Below are 19,558 nucleotides of genomic sequence, written 5' to 3' on the forward strand. Positions count from 1 at the left end.
TTGTAATCTGATCTTTGTCAAACCGTAGATTAAAGTGATTTAAAAAATGTAAACAAGCCTGAGTAGTACGTTTTTTTATTGGGGAAGGGGGGGGGGGGGATAATTTAGAATTTTTTGGCGAAAAAAGTAGCCCTCCCACTTCCTGGAATGGATTAATGCATGACCCTTCAAAAATACCCAAACAAAAACAGACCCCCCCCTCAACCTATCCAAGGCAAAAATAACCGGAAGTGAAAATCAAACTGGAAGTGTTACTCATGTACCGCGTTCATCTGCGCACAAAGTAGTTAATAGACCCGGGACAGTGTTGTACCCAATTCAAATCTCCCGGACTAAAATTCTTTGTGTATTGTATTCGCATGATAATGTAGCATTTATATTTAAATGATATGGAAATACCTGGAACAAAACGTTTTATTCCCATTGGGTTTGAATTGGGTACAACATTGAGTTAGCCGATTAGGTCTATTGCGTGGCGTGTGATTGTACGGTGAAAACTTGAAAATGGGCAAGGATGTAGGAGGAATAGAGAGAGGGAAATGTGCTTGTGGTGAATGCCAGGATTTCATGAGGTCTGATGGAGCAACTTGTGGCTATTGTGGCTGTTTGCCGACTCGCCATTCTAAAGAGGATGCCCGCTACTCCTCTGACTCAGTTGATGGCACATCGGCTGCGAAAACAAGTGAAAGCACAAGTACAGAGAAGTGGAAAGATGAAGACCTAAGGTGGTTCCCGAACCCAAAGGGCGAATATAGTGATGTAGTAGATCGAGTTGTCGGTTCAAGTTCGAGTAGCTTAAGTGACGAATCCTCACCGGAGACTGATTTTATACCAGACCCCCCCAGCGGAAACATCAGAATATGGGCGAAATGAAATCGTGCACGGGTCGAGAGAGACAATTATGTTAGTTGGGAGAAGATAATTTTTTGATAAGTAAATTTTTCGACACCTGTAAAATAATTTAGATTAATCTCGACTGGTATCTTTGCTTGTATATACAAAATAGAAGCGACATGGAGTAATTTTTTCCTTGCCAAAAAAAAAACTATTACCCTCCCGAGGTTGAGAATAAAACAAGTTTGACCCTCCCCCAATTTGTAAAAAAATTACTAAGCCCGCCCCCCCCCCCCCCCCCAATTAAAAACGTACTTTTCCTAAGGTGGCAAACTCTGAACCCTTTCGCTACTGACCACGGCATTTCTTCATCTGCAGCAAGCTTTATACTGGAAAACAGCGGGAAGTCCGTTTTCATGGTTTTCTTGTGGTTGTGTGCACTGAGACTCTCTCAGTAGCATAAAAGCCCGGGCAAACGGCTTCAAAATTTAGCCGTTCGACTTTGTTGAACGATGTTGACTACTGCGATGGGAAAACGGTGTCAACACATCATCAACATTTGATTCAACCCGGTATTCAGTCCCAGGCTGCAGTCGCAGTTGTTACTATGAATAGGCCATTTTCGAAATATCAAATATTCAGTTTGAGGCAGTGAGGACAAAGACAATAGAACCGTTGGAATGAATGTGAAAAAGATTTGCATATCATCCACTCTCCTTTGTCTTCTAAACCTCTCTTGCGAGCTGAATTGTAATATGTCGAAAAAGGCCTATATAAACACGGATACGTCATTGAGAGACCGATTAGTGCGCACGCTCAAACCTAACAAATGTTGGAAGGATTGAAAGAGGTGGGCAAACGGCGTAGCTGGAAGTATTGTTTACGCGAGAGGCAAATTAACGAGCGGTAAAGCCGCACGAAGAATGGAGAGGCGCTCTGTGAAACACGGCCTGCCCGAAAACTTAAGTTTTTTGAATGCGTCTCTGAGCAGAGGGAAATTTCTGATAGGCTGATAACAAGACACGTCAATCAAATCTTACCTGAGACCTTCGTCCCTTAAGTAAAGGAAAAAGAAATCAACCAAGTATATCAACCATCAAAGAAGGCGGGAATATCAAAAAGCTCTTGCATATCGGAACATTATGAAAACCGGAAATTTCGCTCAAGAAAGAATAGGAGACTGCTTCGAAAGAGTTGCTTTCCAGCAAAGATGTTATGGTTATTCTACCCACTGGTTTTGGTAAAATCTTGATATACGCTTCCCTGCTCGCAGAGGTCTCTTTTCTTTTGCACTCCAAGGGCTGAAATTACAGGAAAAGAGTCGAGACCTTCGTTGATGTTTTGTGAATTGTTGATGTCCTTACCCTTTGAAAGTTTTCGTTAGTCTGCTTTTTCAGCGCCATCTTGAATTACGTCATACGTGCATGCATCTCAGTTGATACGTCAGATGCGCAAATGACGGTCGCGCAACTCAGTGAGTTTTGTTTTGAGCAATATTGGACTCCCTCTCTCCAGGGGGACTTATTATACTCGTCACCAGGCGTCCCGAGTTCAGTGCCATTTTGAATGGACACTTTGCGAGGACAACAGCTTCGGGCCGCCATTTTAGCAGGTTAACTTACAAGTTCTACGGAGCCTGGTGGCTTCGCGTTGCTACCTGGAGATGCTTCAGTGGATTCATGGTTTAGAGAAATTCATGTTCCACGAGCCTGGCGTGTTTATTTAGCGACTGGATTCGATTTTCGCGAAAAAAATCGTGCTTGTTTTGGGTCGATCGGAGTCCCGACGCTGGCTTCCGTCTCCTACCTTGTCACTATACTATGAAGGAAGGTGAACGGGGACCATTTTTCCCCGAAACTTCGTGTACGTATGAAAGACAACAACAGCTCACCACATGGTAAGTTTCATCGATTTTTATTTCCATTTTCTAGCAAATTTCCAGACCTAAACTTCGCCTCATATGTTCTCTATATTTACCTATGTGGCACACACAGTCGCAGACTGCAGACCGTGCAGACCTGGGGTAAAATATGGCGTTACCCTCACTATTATTGAGAGCTAACCGTAAACAGGCTAACCTGAATGTTATTTAGGCCTAATTAGGCTACCGAATGTTATTTAGGCCTAATTCAGGCTAACCGAATTTTCATTTTACAGACGGTCTGCACAGTCTGCAGTCTGCGTTTTTCAGTGTCCCAATAAAAACGAACCAACGAACTAGAAAGAAAGAAAGAAAGAAAAAGAAGAAAGAAAGAAAGAGGCAAATGATGATACGTATTTTGTGAAGGTGCGTCTTAAAAATATATGCATAATTAAGTAGGGTCACTTCTCATATAGACGCTCGGTAAAGTTGTCTCGGGAGGAGGGCTATCTCGGGTAACCGAGTCCATATAAAATAAATGTCTGGAATCTTAAAAGCGAGGAGTGATGGACTTCCACAACAACTATCGCCCGTCGAGGCGAAATCAAAGTGAGCTGTATTTTCTAATATTTTACCAAGTGTGCTGTTATGTAGAACACTGAAAACCAAATGGAAAAATCTCTGGTAACTTATGGGTTCAACAAAGACAGCGAAGGAATCGAACATCTTAAGCGGATCAGTGATCTCTGTTCTCTGCACAGTCTTCAGGTAAAAAAATAATAATTGGAATTGTGACAGCCAAGAATTTTTTGAAAGAAAGATTGCCTCTAATAGCAAATATGTTATTTGTTTCAAAAAAATATTTCGCTGGAAAAGGTGGTTAAATGCGACTAAATTTGTTGCGTGCGTTGCTATTTTTGCGTTTTGATTGTTGTGCAAATAGAGAATAATAATACCTTGGCGTGGTGGGGGGCTTGTGTGCCTCGATGATCCGGAGAGCTAAGCTGGCAGGAGCTAAAGCTCCTGTTAGGGCCACCCAAGCCAGACAGGTCAATGGTTAGAGGCCAGACTAAAAGTAGCCCCGTGGTTGTGTCACCTAAAAGTCACTATCCTCAAATGATGAGTGCAAATCAAAGTTTACAAGATAACGGCGTGAATGAGGCTGGAGTCCTTGATGACGAAAGTCCCTCGCCCGGCAGTTGCTCCACGGCGATGCAGCGTGGGCCCGGTCGTCATTATGCTACTGCAGTAAGATCAACGAGAAGAAAGTGGTCTCAGGAAGAGAACAGAGTGGTGATGGAATGTTACTATAGGAGCGAACCAGGTTAGGGGATGAAAAACAATGGTAATTCCTATTGTAATCGGAACATTTGGAACAGTTCCACAAGATCTAAGAAGAAGAGACTAGAGAATATTGTATAGAGACCAAGATAGACGAGCTTTAGAAAAGTGTTATTCCGAACACGGGCAAGGATTCTTAGGAAGGTCCTAGAAGTTTGAAGAGACTTGTTGTCACCGAGCTTCCTAGAGTACCGAAGTTCCATTGGAAAGTCCAATGTGCGAAAACAAGATAATAATAATACGCGAAAGGAACTATTTATACGAGTATAAACTCCTAGGCCAGGATAAGCCGCGGCTTGAGAAAGCCGAGAACGGAGATTTTGTACCATTTAGACGGGGTGTTCGCGTCTTATGTAAGCCGCGGCTTGTTTTCTCTCATAAAAACGGCCCTAAAGAAGACCCTATGCAAAAAATAGGTGCTTTAGAGTCGTGATGGACATCGGCACAAAAGTGATCTGTTTGAAAATCAAGGTCAATGTAGAGTTCCTTTCTTGCATTTTTTGTTTTCATTTTTCTACCGGTCACTCAACATCAAGCACTGGTTATTCTCAAAGTGGAACACGCAGTTTGTTTAAAGAAACGCTATTAATTTTGTATCGCGGACAATGTACAAAGAGAGAAAAACAAATGTGTGAGCACGTCAGGTAGCTTTTTCGTGGAGCGATGTTAATTCTTAGCTCCGGATTTTCCGGCGACCAAATATTTTTGGCTTGATGAAAATATCAACATTTTTTCCCGGAAAAAATTATTTAAAGTAATTTCGGGACCTTTCTGGTGTTAATTTTGGTCTTGTTTTTAGTTAGCTACCAAATTAGATTACCAAATTTCAAATTTCAAGTTCTTTTACCACCTCAGCAACTTTCTGTCTACAAAGAATTTTTATCTAAAATGAAATTTACCCCCCGTCAGGAATTATATTCTAAATTTCTGCAAAATTTTGCGGCAAAACGAGTACCTCGATTTGCATGCCAAAAATATGATTATGAACTCGTGAAAGGAATTGGCTACTGCTGAACCTGCCACCACTGTTCCTAAGAAAGATATTATTCTTTGTCTTGCCTTTTTTGGGCTTTCAAAGTGAAGCTCTTATTCGACGTGTTAAATCTTGTATTAGTAAGTTTTATGGCTGTGTCAATCTTAGGGTTATTTTTCAAAACACTTGCAGGGCTAAGTCTTTTTTTCCTTACAAAGATCGTTTTTCAAGTCGTTCTCAAAGATCAAAAATAGTATACAAAGCCAGTTGTTGGGACTGTGATTCCTTCTACATCGGCAAAACAAAAAGAAGATTGCATGACAGGAAGTCCGAGCATTTCAAAGCTCTTACACAAGTCGGCCACGCCTCTGCTGTTGCAGACCATACACATTTCTACCGGTCATAACATCAAATGGGACCATTTTGAAATCCTCGCAACTGGAAAGTCCGACTTGCAGTGTAAATTAAAGAAACGCTATTAATCAGTGACTTAAAACCTCTCTCTTATTGAAAACATTGGTAGTGAGAAGCTTTTTCTTTATTAATTTCTTTCCGGAAGTATCAACTACCAGAAGTTACGATTTTGTTATCACACTTTTTAACTAGTCACCAGTGCCTCGCTCTAGTTTTTAAAATTTTGTGTAACAGTTTTTAACCGTCACTTCTGATGATGTATGTTGCACACATACGAAAACGTCAAGCAAGGGCGTAGCTAGGGGGGAAGGGGGGGTCCTGGGGTGCCCGTGAAGGACCCCCCCTTTGTAAGCTGTTTTTTACTCAAACAACCTACAATATTCAGGTTGCGAAAACGCGAGTACCCTTTGTTGACACAGTGTGACCCCCCCTTTGAAAAATCCTGGCTACGCCCATGTCAAGTATAAAATGAAAATGTTTGTAACCGCTGTTTGTTTTCTTTTCCTGCTGAAATTGAAATGGACAAAGGACAAAAGTATTTATAAAGTTGTTTCACCCACGAAAAAATTACCTTACCTAAAATCCCACTCTAATGTCGTCTTTCTTCATCTAGCTACCAGAAAAGGAGATAAACTAAGAATAAAGCCAGGATCCGAGCCAGGATTCGAGCCAGGATCCGAGCTAGGATCCCAGCCAGGATTGAAGACCTAACCGAGACCTAACCTAACCTAAGCGAGACCAACCCTAACCCTAACTAGACCTAACTAGACTAGAACCAACCTAAATAGACCTAACCTAACCGAGAGATTCGAGAATAAATAGCGGAGAAAGCTCATCTTAGCTCGAATCCTGGCTGAAATCCTGGCTCGGATCCTAGCTCGAATCCTGGCTCGAAGTTTAGGTATCCTCCCAAAAAAGGGTTTGTTTACGCATCTCGGCAGCTTTCAATATGCCAGCTTGACAAGTTTACCTCTACCTATGAGAAATTTTTTTTTCAATTTCAGTAGAACAAAACAAATTGTCAATTGATTATGATTTTTTGGCTATGACAAAAGGAAAGGAAAGGAAAGGAACTTTATTTAAATGTCTAGTAGATTTAGCGTTAGAGCACTAATCGGGGACACTGCACATCGCGTGGGCAAGTGTCAGAGAGCAAGTTGCCTTTGATGACAACTGATGAGATTTTTACAAAATGTTTCGAATTTCGAAAATATCAGACATCTTACTGGAATATCAACATGAAAGCTCAGAGAGGTTTTATGGGCATTTTGTCTCCAAAGACTGTTTTTTTCCGCTCAAATCCTACCGGCCTCCCCGACTGCTTTGCCAATCAAAGTATCACGCGATTGTCAAAATCGTGCCGTAAATTCTCTAAAATTTCTCTTTTCATAGGAAAATTAAGAAAGGAAAAGGCAACAAGTAGGCGACAAACAGAATAACTGTAAAATTGACATCAATTGTTAAAATTGAATAAAGACCTCATCAGTTTAGCGATTCATGCACGAGATCTTACACTCACTCACTCACTCACTCACTCACTCACTCAGACAGACACCCCGATGACATTGTGCATTACGGGCTAGCCCGTAATTACAAAAATGGTATCGGTAGAAAGAAAGTTGTGATGGGTGGAGAGAAAGTTGCATGGGTAGAAAGAAAGTTGTCATGGATGGAAAGAAAGCTGTCATAGTAGAAAGAAAGTTGTCATGGATGGAACGAAAGTTGACATGATACCTATGGGCCACTGTATCTACCTGTCTCGCCAATGTATAATTTGTTGCATAACGTACAGGTTATAAATGACATTTGCAGGTTATATAATGACATTTGCACATGCGCCTCCTCAAATGTCATTTATTGTTTTACCTGTACGTTATGCCACAGATGTCAATAATACTCTTTTTCCCGGAGTATTTCAAGAATTGATTAGAATATTCGCGTGGAATGCGCTAGTGATTAAGACCATTAAGAGCTGAAATCCAGCAAATTTAATTTATTTTTTAATACGCTGATCGAGAGGAGAGCGAAAGGACAATTTTGCCTTCTTGTTTCTCCTCTGTGAAATTCTCGAGTGATACAATTCCGTGATACTGCACTTTTATTTCCTTCATACGTCATTAAGCACTTAATGACTGGCCCCAAGGGAAACAGTGAGTTTTGTTTCCCCGAGACCCTCAATGTTTCCCGAGGCGAAGCCGAGGTGTTTTGTTATACCTCCCAACTCAAAATGGAACAATACACAGATAAAAATTATTTGTTTGACGTCGGCTGGTGTACAGATTTGCCGCCGTTTTAAAGGTGCACGACCTGATCACGTATGAGTCGAAAGTTCAAGTTGTTGTTGCCCTAGGGCGTCATGAAGTTTTGTTCGCCCTGAGGCGAACAAAGAAGACTAATGTTGCGCATGCGCCTCATCACCCCAAAACTCCCTGAATTTCAGTCAAATTTATTCGAAACGCGGGAACATGAGAAATGGCGGATGTAGTGCTGGCATCGTTAATATTCATCGCCTGTTTCCAAAAGGATGGCACACAATGAATGCAAAAATGATGAGTCACTTGAAAGACTTGGGCATTACCTTATCTTTATGACTGATACTGGTTCAATACAACGGGAAATACGGCGAAGGAATCACAAACGAAGCGAAGCCTTCCTGGACGAGTCAAAAGTGTGGCGGCGTTGAATAGTAACAACTTTCTTTTCATTCATAAAAATGTTGTTGTCAAGCGCATATTAAACAAAGACCAATAATTTGAGTCCTGTAATTGGAACTGACCTCGTTACCAAGGCTTTTTTTCTGAGAAATTTAATGGGAGGGGCATGAAACTACTACAAGGTGTCCAATTCATCATTTTCGACGTTCTCTTTGATCTCGTCGTCGCTATCTTCCTCTTCTTCTTCCTCCTGTTCTTCTTCGTTGTCTTCCCCTTCTTCCTCTTCTTCGTCGTTTTTTCTTCTTCATCTTTGTTCGTGTCTCCGACGTTTGAGCTATAATCTTCAGGATGCAGGAAACAATACATCCTGTTTCTTACTTCTGGCTTAAGGTTGGTAATCAGCCTGCTTCCTGCCGCGTTGCTGAAGTAGTTTGATTGCAGTAGGTGAGCGATGAATGCTGCATCCCGTGTTAGCAACACTGCTGCTACATCTTCAACGTTTATGCATGCTTCCGGGATTGTCAGGGGGAGGATAAAGAAGACAACTGGGAAGCTCTTTTGCAAGGGGATTTGCAACGCAGATATGATACACGTCGGACGTTGTTTATAAACCGTTTGCGTTTTCTGCTCTTGATTTCCTACGGTTTTCTTTTAATTTTCTTTTTTTTGACGCATAGTTTCCTGTGAGGCCCTTGAAGATCTGGTCGAAGGTCTCCTTCTTTTTTTCGAGGTTTTCTAATTCCCCTGAAACATTTAGCAGCTTTGCTTCAATCCTAGCGATGTGCTCCACATTGAAGTCATGGTGGAATTTCTTGTCATGCTTCAGGGTAATGCCATTCGCCTGGAAGAGCATGGAGTCATGATCACTGAGAATTTTTAACAGCCCTTTCAGTTTCTCAACAGCCTCTTTGTGTTCTTTTATAACGTAGTTCAGTCTCCGTCCATCACTTGGTCTTAACTGGTACTCTGGTTGTAGCAGTTCTCCTAACCTCTCCGAGCAACCATCTGCCCTTTGAAAAGCGGCCTCCTCTGACATCAAAAGATCAACTGCCTGGATCGTTCAGCAGTGAATCGCTTTTTAAAGGGTTCGTCGTCGCTTTCACCATCCTTTCGCATCTTGGTGTGAGATTTGGAGACAAATTCATTGTGCAACCAAAGTTTGTGGTTGACTATCTCCAGCATCTTGAGGTCATGAGTTCAAAAAAAAAAGAAGAGACTGGAGGAAAGGGCAAGGGAAAGTAGGGAGGCAGAGAAAAAGTCCTATGAAGATTATCATTGGGTTAATTTGTGTGAAGATGCCACCAAGCTAAAAAAGCTCCGTGTTCCAGAATTGAACAAATACTTAAAACATCATGGGCTATTAAAACAGCATCAGAAGAGCAACAAGAATGACAAAGTGAAGACAATTATGGGACACTTCTTGCGAATGAATACTCTCAGAACTGGACAAGCCGAAGTGGGAGGCAGGAATGAATCAGGTCAACTAAACAGCAGTGATGAAAGCAATGAGGGAGAGGAAACTGATGATGACTACAAGAGTGATGATGCCCCTGACTCTGAAGACGACTCAAATGATGTCGTTCTTGCTTTTATCGCCTCAGATGAGGAATACGCAGACGAGCGGCCAGCTACAACACGCTCAGGACGAGCTGTAACAAGAAGAGCAGAAATTGACTTTTCATTCTTTTGAGTGATTTGTTAAAAGCAGCTTTCTAGCTTTCAGGTTTCTTTCAATAAATTATGTGAAATGTACAAAACGAAATTTTAATGCTGCAGTAACTTTTAACACCATATGTATGAAATAGAGTCGGGAATTGTTCTGGAGAAGAAATAGGGCTGATTTTGAATCGTGAACGAACAGATTAAGCCAAGACGCAAGGCTTTCCTTTACGAGTGCTCCAGATTATTTAAATTTCCTTGGCAAAAAATATTTTGATTCCCTTATTCGAGACTTTTGTCATAGCCGTGATACGGGAATTCCCGCTTGCTGCAGTAAGCCCAACAACCAAAGAAAAGATTTGTGTAAAGAAATTGTCATTTAAAGTGGCAAGGCTCAACACAGCAGTTTTTTGTGATACGGTGTTGTCTACAAAGTGGCTCCAAATCTTGTTATGATATCATCTCACTCTGCCCCATTGTGTCTTTGACTTGGCAAACTTTAACGTCTGAAAATTAAACCACTGAAAAAGCATTAAATTTGAAGCTTTTTTCAATTTGTATATTGTCATATTGCCCTAAGCTGCGAAAGTTTCAAGTTGATGAAATGACGTGCACAAGAAATTCTAACTCGGAGAACGAGACTCAAGTCGGCAGCTCATGCGTTCTCGTGGCCAAATCTTAGAAAATAATTCGTGATACGGGAATCGCCTTTAACAGCCGACACACAAATATCATAAGAATAATTTGAGTTAAACAGTTTAAATTTAAAAGTGGCAAGGCGCGCGCAAGCGACCGACCAGCAAAGTGAGCCCATTGTCCTATTGAAATCTGTCACTTCGAGCCAGTTGTTTGATCGGACGTCTTCTTAATGCTACCCAGCGATATCTTGCCTAGTGAGTTTCGACGCTTTGCAATAAATTTTAAAAAATCCCAATCAGTGTGGATACATCATAAACTAATTTTGCAGGGAAAAACATGGAGATTGACAATGGTTCATCATAAATTAAATTATTTATTTATTTGCACAAATTTGCTCATCTGAGGCGAAGTACTATTTACACTTACATAAAACTGCTTACCACAGGAAATTTTAAAACCCGAAAATATTACAGAGAACATCACATGCACTATGCCACCACTAGAAATAAATGGCATATAGTCAACTGTACTAAAAAAAAAGAAAGACTCTGATTTTTCTATTTTAAATAATTATTCATTCATTTTTGGGTATTAAGCTTACAAAGTGCCCCTCTCCTTTCCCCCCCCCCCCCCCCCCCCCCCCACACAAAAGAATCCCTAAACAATTAGTTGTGAATGTGTTCAAGTTGTTAACTAACTTTGAAAAAGAGCTATAATAATTACCATTATGCACTTTACCTCTTTCCATTTAAAAAATTTATAAGGGTTGTACTTGAATAATTTATATACTGTTATTATTACAACATTAAAGGAAGCGTATTCAAACTTTGTCATCTTATTTACAAGAATTTTCAAGAAAGTATAAATTGATTTTTGAAAGTCATTTTACTAGTAAATATTGCTTGAAATGCTTTATTAAAATCATTTCAAAATGACATAAACAGGTAAAACATTTGTGAATGTAATCCATAATGTGAATATATTCAAGTTAACAACTATCTCAGACAAAGAATAATAAGATTATATTCTTAACTTTAAATCGTACTCAATCTACAGAACAGGATATCCCATTCAGTTGCAATATTTAGACTTTTAAACAAGCAATACTGGAGTACATACCAGCAAGTAAGGAAATCAGTACTGTGCAAAATAGTGTTAAAAAAATTGATTTTTTTCAAAATGGGATTTTAGATGTGCTGTTTCGATTTTAAAGAGGAAGGTCATTCCAAAAGTATTTTCCAATAATGGATAGGCAGAATTTTCTTATACATATATTGGTTATAGTATGAAGAAATAAATGCTGTAAAGATGCATCCTGAGTTGAATGATTACGTTGCTCCGAAACCAGTAATATGGAAAAAAATTACATGGCTTATCACCACAAAGACAATTATGCATAAATAAATAAATGTGTACATTTTAGCAATATCATGAAATTTCAATAGACCTAAGGAAACAATGTGGGGGGGGAAACATCATTGATGATTCCAATAACTTTATTTTGCAATTTTATAAGCTGTGACAATGGGTTTTCATAATTAATACCCCGCAATATGCAGCCATACAGTACTGGCTAAATAAACCGAAATGGATACTGATTAAACAATGTTTACTGATATTGCTTAACCGTAATGATGATGTTAATAAATTTATTAACTTTGTTACAAATATAATGAATATGATCATGCCAGGAAAGGTGATGGCCAATATAGATATCATACCCAAGTATCTAAAGATTGAAACTTGCTCAAGGCATTGACCAGCTAAAGTTAATGAAGGAAGTAAGTTGAAATTTACTTTCTGATGAGGATTGAAGATAAGATATTTAGTTTTCGTTAAATTTAAAGTTAATAAATCTTGGTAGTTCAGAGCTAATGTGAGTTTGAAGTTCATCTACATATAGATAATAGGGAAGATATCTGTTGACAAGCATTGATGTGCAAACCACAGGAACAAAAGACCCTTTGTTTCAACAGCCAGTGAGCCTCTGGTTGGCACATTAATGACAATAGGTAAACAATATCTTCCCTACAGTGTTTCAGTGGGCCATGTTGCAGAGGTTTCCCCTCCAAATAATATATAATTTAAACAAATTGCTATTTACAGGGTGTAAAGTGGGTAAAATGGTCAGAAAATGAGAAAATCGGGTTTTTTTATTACCTAAAAGTAGGAACAAAATTGCAGCATTTGCACGAGAATAGGTAAAGTAATGTAAATGCCTAATTGAAGTCATCATTGAGAGGTTTCAAAACTATTGCTTTTAAATCAACATGAAGCACAAGCTTGCTACATTTTTCTCAAGCCATGAGCACAAAAATAGTTAATTTTTCCTGAAAAACCAGCGAATTTAAAAGGCTCAGAAAAATAGGAAATAACAATAGCTTGCACATTCATCAACTACCTACAGGTTACTACAGTACCCTTATTATCTACCCTCCGATTTCACTCCATGGCGACTTAGTAAATCCTCCATTCACGTTGCTAATTGTAACTAGTAGTTTAAAATATGGGAACTGGAAAAAAGAAAGAAGGCGTTAAGGCGTTAATTGGCATTTCTTGTAGGTTTCTGTGGACAAGAAGGAAGGTAAAATACATTAATTTTTTAAAGAACATTTAATGGGCTGCGCTAGCTTATATTGGCTTGAGATTACATACAAAACGAAAGGAACAGCGAATCTTACCTTAGCAGACTTGACAGCACGGCCTCGTTGAACAACCACCTCAATCGATCTATGACAACATTCAGGAACATTTTAACTCGGGAATCTGCCCAAATCAATTGTGCTTACAGTGCATGAAGCCACGAACGAAAAAAATCGACGCACGAAAGTGAAAGACTTAAAGAAAACAGCTTCTACCACTGAAATACCGCTATTCCGAAAGAAAACGTGTATACGTCGCTGCTGCCATAAAAATCCCTGCAGCAAGTAATCGAACAAGACATCTTTGGCCGCCATCTTGTTTGTTACTTCGCGCGCGCGCGTGTGAAAAAACCTGGGTACAAGAAAAACCAGGTAAGTGATCGAAGGTTCTTTGATGTGTCTCAGTTTGTCTTGATACAGTTTTTTATTGATTCGAATGTTCTCTTTCAAGGCTTTGAAAAACAAAACCTGCATCGGCCGGTCTTATTTTAGTTTGAGTTTCCGTCTTATTAGAAGTGATGCAAAGGGATTATAGTAACTGCCGAAAAAAAAAACCGGCGACTCGAACAAAGTTCTGCGTAGCCGGCTACGCGGTACACAGAAACTAAATAAATTCAATTTGAAGTATGTCATTTATTTAAGTAACAATCAATTGCGAATTGCCTAACCTAACGAGACCTACCCTAACCCTAACTAGACCTAACTAGACTAGAACCAACCTAAATAGACCTAACCGAACCGATTCGAGACCTAACCTAACCGAGAGATTCGAGAATAAATAGCAGAGAAAGCTCATCTTAGCTCGAATCCTGGCTGAAATCCTGGCTCGGATCCTAGCTCGAATCCTGGCTGGAAGTTTAGGTATCCTCCCAAAAAAGGGTTTGTTTACGCATCTCGGCAGCTTTCAATATGCCAGCTTGACAAGTTTACCTCTACCTATGAGAAATTTTGATTTTCATTTCAGTAGAACAAAACAAATTGTCAATTGATTATGATTTTTTGGCTATGACAAAAGGAAAGGAAAGGAAAGGAACTTTATTTAAATGTCTAGTAGATTTAGCGTTGGAGCACTAATCGGGGACACTGCACATCGCGTGGCAAGTGTTAGAGAGCAAGTTGCCTTTGATGACAAACTGATGAGATTTTTACAAAATGTTTCGAATTTCGAAAATATCAGACATCTTACTGAATATCAAATGAAAGCTCAGAGAGGTTTTATGGGCATTTGGTCTCCAAAGACTGTTTTTCCGCTCAAATCCTACCGGCTTCCCCGACTGGTTTGCCGATCAATTATCACGCGATTGTCAAAATCGTACCGCAAAATTCTCTAAAATTTCTCTTTTCATAAGGAAATTAAGAAAGGAAAAGGCAACAAGTAGGCGACAAACAGAATAACTGTAAAATGGACATCAATTGTTAAAATTGAATAAAGACCTCATCAGTTTAGTGATTCATGCATGAGATCTTACACTCACTCACTCACTCAGTCACTCAGACAGACAACCTAGCCCGTAAGTACACAATAGGGCATCGGTAGAAAGAAGTTGTGTGTGGGTGGAGAGAAAGTTGTCATGGGTAGACAAGAAAGTTGTCATGGATGGAAAGAAAGCTGTCATAGTAGAAAGAAAGTTGTCATGGATGGAACGAAAGTTGACATGATACCTATGGGCCACTGTATCTACCTGTCTCGCCAATGTATAATTTTGTTGCATAACGTACAGGTTATAAATGACATTTGCAGGTTATAAATGACATTTGCACATGCGCCTCCTCAAATGTCATTTATTGTTTTTTACCTGTAAGTTATGCCACAGATGTCAATATACTCTTTTTCCCCGGAGTATTTTCAAGAATTGATTAGAATATTCGCGTGGAATGCGCTAGTGATTAAGACCATTAAGAGCAGAAATCCAGCAAATTTAATTTATTTTTTAATACGCTGATCGAGAGGAGAGCGAAAGGACAATTTTGCCTTCTTGTTCTCCTTCTGTGAAATTCTCGAGTGATACAATTCCGTGATACTGCACTTTTATTTCCTTCATACGTCATTAAGCACTTAATGACTGGCCCCAAAGGGAAACAGTGAGTTTTGTTTCTCCCCGAGACCCTCAATGTTTCCCGAGGCGAAGCCGAGGGAAACATTGAGGTCGAGAAGTTGTTGTTGCCCTAGGGCGTCATGAAGTTTTGTTCGCCCTAGGGCGTCATGAAGTTTTGACCAATGACACGTGACACGTTCTCCTCCAATCAGAAAACTTATTTGAGTTGGGAGGTATAACAAAAGAGATTAGCAAATCGAAACTGCCCCGTCCTTCAGTGCCTCTGGAGTCTTTTCAAGGTAAGTGATCGAAGGTTCTTTGATGTGTCTCAGTTTGTCTTGATACAGTTTTATTGATTCGAATGTTCTCTTTCAAGGCTTTGAAAACAAAACCTGCATCGGCCGGTCTTATTTTAGTTTGAGTTTCCGTCTTATTAGAAGTGATGCAAAGGGATTATAGTAACTGCCGAAAAAAAAAACCGGCGACTCGAACAAAGTTCTGCGTAGCCGGCTACGCGGTACACAGAAACTAAATAAATTCAATTTGAAGTATGTCATTTATTTAAGTAACAATCAATTGCGAATTGAAAATGGCTATCCCAAACGCTGGCTACGTGGTACGCGGAAGATAATCAATTCAAGATACGCGGTACGCAGTGAGATAATAGAGTGCTTTAGATTCTAGGACGAGAACGACTACAAGTACGAGATTTTCTTACAGAACAACAATGAGCGCGCACAAACCAGCGTCATCTTGACGAGAAAAACGGTATGCCGTCGTCATTTTAGTCCGATGTTCTCAAATGGAGATCTGATACACGATTGATCTGCACAAGGTTGGAACGATCGCTATGATAATGGCTTCGATGTTGAACGGCTCGACGATTTGTTGTAAAGGACGTGATGGGTGGACCAGGGTTTGGACTGATGTCGCCACTAGTTGTTAAGCGAAGGCGTGCAAGGTTAAAGGTAGAAACAGAGTTCGGAGTGTAGGATATGCGTGAAGTGAAGTAGCGATGCAATCGTGTCGAAGATGAAGATGAAGATGAAAATCCAAGATGGCGGGTCCGATGCATCGACGACAAGCAACTTGCACGATATAAATTTCCTTCAACAGTGATCTTCGTAACTCCAGAAATATCAAGGCCATAAGATGAACAGAAAACGGACGTATATAGATACAATGAAGAGCGACTTAAACAACCGTAAAGAAATAAATAAAAAAACTTTGGCGGAGCGGTAAGATTATGACCAGCCGCCATCATTGCTCAACGGAGCCAGCACATTCCCATTTTCTTTTTCTAAGTACCATAAGTATCTCTCAGTGAAATGCCTGGCATTAGCTTTGACTTTGTAGGCAAGCAACTGACTGTTAGACAAATTTCATGTATTTACTGTAAATGAAATCAACAGCTTGCTCTGGCGATAAGTCATCTGTAGATAAATAAAATGTAGTCAACCGAACCGTAAAATTCATAATCGATCACTGCTTGAGAACGAGAAGTACTCGAGACAAGAAAATTACAAAATTAAGGATATGAATTGCAGTATTTTCAGCTTTAGCATTGCTCCTTCTGACACCAGGAACTTTTATTAAATGATGTGATTTCAGTTCTGCGATAGGGCGAATAGCTTACCTCGGCTAATTTTCTTCTCTGATTACTACTAAGCGTGTTTGCTGTTGTCCCTTGATACACCTAGTGTTCTATTTTGTCACTGTGATTTAATTCACGCAATTTTTGAAACAGAGAGTGGATAAGAGCAGGGATTCTGAACATTGCCAGCCATTATTTTGAAAGTTACATTACTTCTGCCTTATAATGATTTTCATTGACACTTAAATATGGCGATAGACACAGCGTCAGTCGAGGATTAGTTCTGCTTGGACAGAATTAGGAATTTAAAAGTTAAAAAAACACTGATGATAGAGCACAATTGTAGCCTCCTAGTTGCCTCCTGGCTAAAGTGCCATCTGAAAGCTTCAACACGACAGCTGTTTACCACCGGATATAGGCTTTATCTACCTTTTTGGTATTACCTGGCTCCCTTTTATCATTTCTTTCTAGTGAATTAATACTAGGGGCGATGCCATAGACACATATATCAAAAAGGCTTCTTATAATAAAACTTCCTGTTGATCAGGCCGGGAAACCCCTTGAGTTTTTTCCCAGGGAAAGTACCACAATGCACTGTCCAAGTGAAATACACTAATGATAAAAGTGACACCTGAATAAATCTACTTCATGAAACCGCATCATTTTTATTTGGGAAAACTCCAAAGTATTTTTCGAATTTTGATTTAGCAATGCAAAAAGGGCTAAGAGAAATACATGTGGATGACGACACGCGCCAGGCGACAGGTTTCTGTTTGTCATTTGTCTTGTTCTTAATTTTTTCTCTGTTTTGAAAACTTGCTGGGCAGCTGTACCAAGCAAACAGTAAACTGAAATCGACCAAGTTTCATTTTCCTTTTTGGCAAAAGACATTTTAGCCAGGCGTTTGCCATTTAATTTCTCTTAAGATAGTCCTGATTACCATAATGATGAACTTGATAATTGCTGGCGATAGGCAACTTTCCTTATTCTTGAATCCATCGAGAAATTTTGGTTCGACCCATCGTTCATATTAAGAAACAGCCAATCAGAAATCCTGTTATATGGCGCAGTCTAGCCAATCAGCAGATGTCTTATAAGAAAAATTGACATTTGCTTGCTCAGCGGGAAATAATGCTCGCTCAGCGGAAAATCGCATGTGCTCACAGCAAGTTATAAATACGGCTGATCAGAGTCCAGGTTTCGCTGTTTACGGGTGAGTTTTGGCACTTTTTGCTGATCTATTTTGAGGAAGCATTCATCAAGGTCGTGAAGCTTTCAGTGAGCATTCTAGAGGCTGACAGTGTGCATTTATGTCACTCGCAGCTTTGCTTTTCAGTCGATCGAATTCGGTCGACTTATGGACACAAACAAATATCGATGACATCTTATGTCATGGAGATCGCGTGTATTTATTTGCACTAACCAATAAAATGGTACCCGATGCCAATTTCCATCATGATTAAAAGGCTTTGAATAATATTGTTAGACGAGAAAAATAGTCTATTACACGTTGTGTTACACAGTGTCGCTGTCCCTAATTGTTCTAACGATCAGTTCATGAACCTGTTATTGCCGTTACACATGTAGTAACTGTTCTTACACAACAGTGACTGTTGTTACACCAAGTATTTAGTTTATTTCCACGTTGCGCTAGATAGACCAAAGAAAGTGTCGGTAGTCGTTCTAAGAATCAATTAAAAAGCCCTTATTATTACATGTTGCGTTAGACAGTGTTATTCGTTACACCTTCCGTTTTCGTTAACCAATATATTTCTTTTCCACTTTTAGCAATTAGTACAAGCATAATCCCAACAGAAGCCATAGCCACACCAATAGTTACTTATTATTAAATGTTATACTCAAAGAACATACTTGTAACCCTGTCATTTTGCAAATAAAATAAGTTCTATTTTTTTTGAAATTCTCATTGTCGTATTTGCATTCAAAAACACCTTTAACGGCAGCACTCACTTCTCAATGAGAACTGCTAGTTGATAGTTCTTGTGAGGAGTTTCAAAGATGACTGTGAGGAGACAGTTGTGATAGTGTTAAACGCTTTGTTACATTGCAAGACTGAATTTTAACGTTACTCTTAGTTAATACAGGTCAATACATAATGGTGCATAGGTGCATGACTGGTTTTTAAGGATAATCAATGCGCAAGTGCTTATGAAAAAATTGTCATCAAAGTAGAAAGTTGGTAATCAAAGTTAACAAATTCCTGTGAAGACATCCTCCTAGCTATTTTGGCCAAAAAAAGCGGCAATGGCTTACTGGACTGTAAACAACGGTATTCTTAGTGAGGAGATACCAGTTCAGTACATCTCTACCTGCGCTAATTTCATTGGGAGACCAATGTAAAGCTGCTACAGAACCATCACTATTGTTTTCTTATAAGCATGTTGTGTCCTTTTTTTCTAAACCTGCCCTAATGGGGGCCAGTGACTGAAGTAGCTACGTTCTAACTCTCCCAGTAGACAGCAACATTTTTTTTGTGAAGAGCAGTGAACAGGTTCCTGCTCCAAAACCATGGTTTCAGATGTTAAGTTGTATGTAACCTGTGAATTTTATCTTCGTTTTTGTTTTAGTGGTTTAAAAGATCTTGTCATCTCTCATTTCAAAAGGTGAGTATAGGATACTTCAATCCAAAGGTATATGTGTTCTTGTTTACCATTAAGGCCATTATATGCAAGAACACCATGTCCATTATAGTTGAGGGTTTTCGATAGCTTTTCAAAGTACCGGGTTTGATAATGAAAGTATCGTAGCGGGTTATTTTTCGTTGGAAGACCGATAGCAAGTGCCTTTGATGCAAATCATCAAGGAGACGTGCCCCCCTCCTTATAAATTACTGGGAATGAAACTCTCAGAAATGCTGTTTATATACATTTTTAAGTTTGGAAAAAAAGAA

At 39.5% G+C, this 19,558-nt stretch overlaps 1 protein-coding gene across 2 annotated transcripts in view; it reads left to right on the forward strand.

The window, feature by feature from the left end:
• The window catches only part of LOC137975080 (uncharacterized), a 31,347-nt gene that overhangs the window by 8,047 nt on the left and 3,742 nt on the right, over nucleotides 1-19,558 (forward strand). The window contains exons 1-2 of one of the 2 annotated variants that reach the window (XM_068822129.1): nucleotides 15,348-17,860; nucleotides 19,236-19,271. The gene's annotated coding sequence lies outside the window, so the exon portion shown is untranslated. Of the gene's footprint in view, nucleotides 1-15,347; nucleotides 17,861-19,235; nucleotides 19,272-19,558 lie in introns of those variants that run through there. The other variant, XM_068822128.1, reaches the window with a different exon arrangement.

This window comes from Montipora foliosa, chromosome 11 (assembly GCF_036669935.1).
Source record: "Montipora foliosa isolate CH-2021 chromosome 11, ASM3666993v2, whole genome shotgun sequence".
NCBI classification, from domain to species: domain Eukaryota; kingdom Metazoa; phylum Cnidaria; class Anthozoa; order Scleractinia; family Acroporidae; genus Montipora; species Montipora foliosa.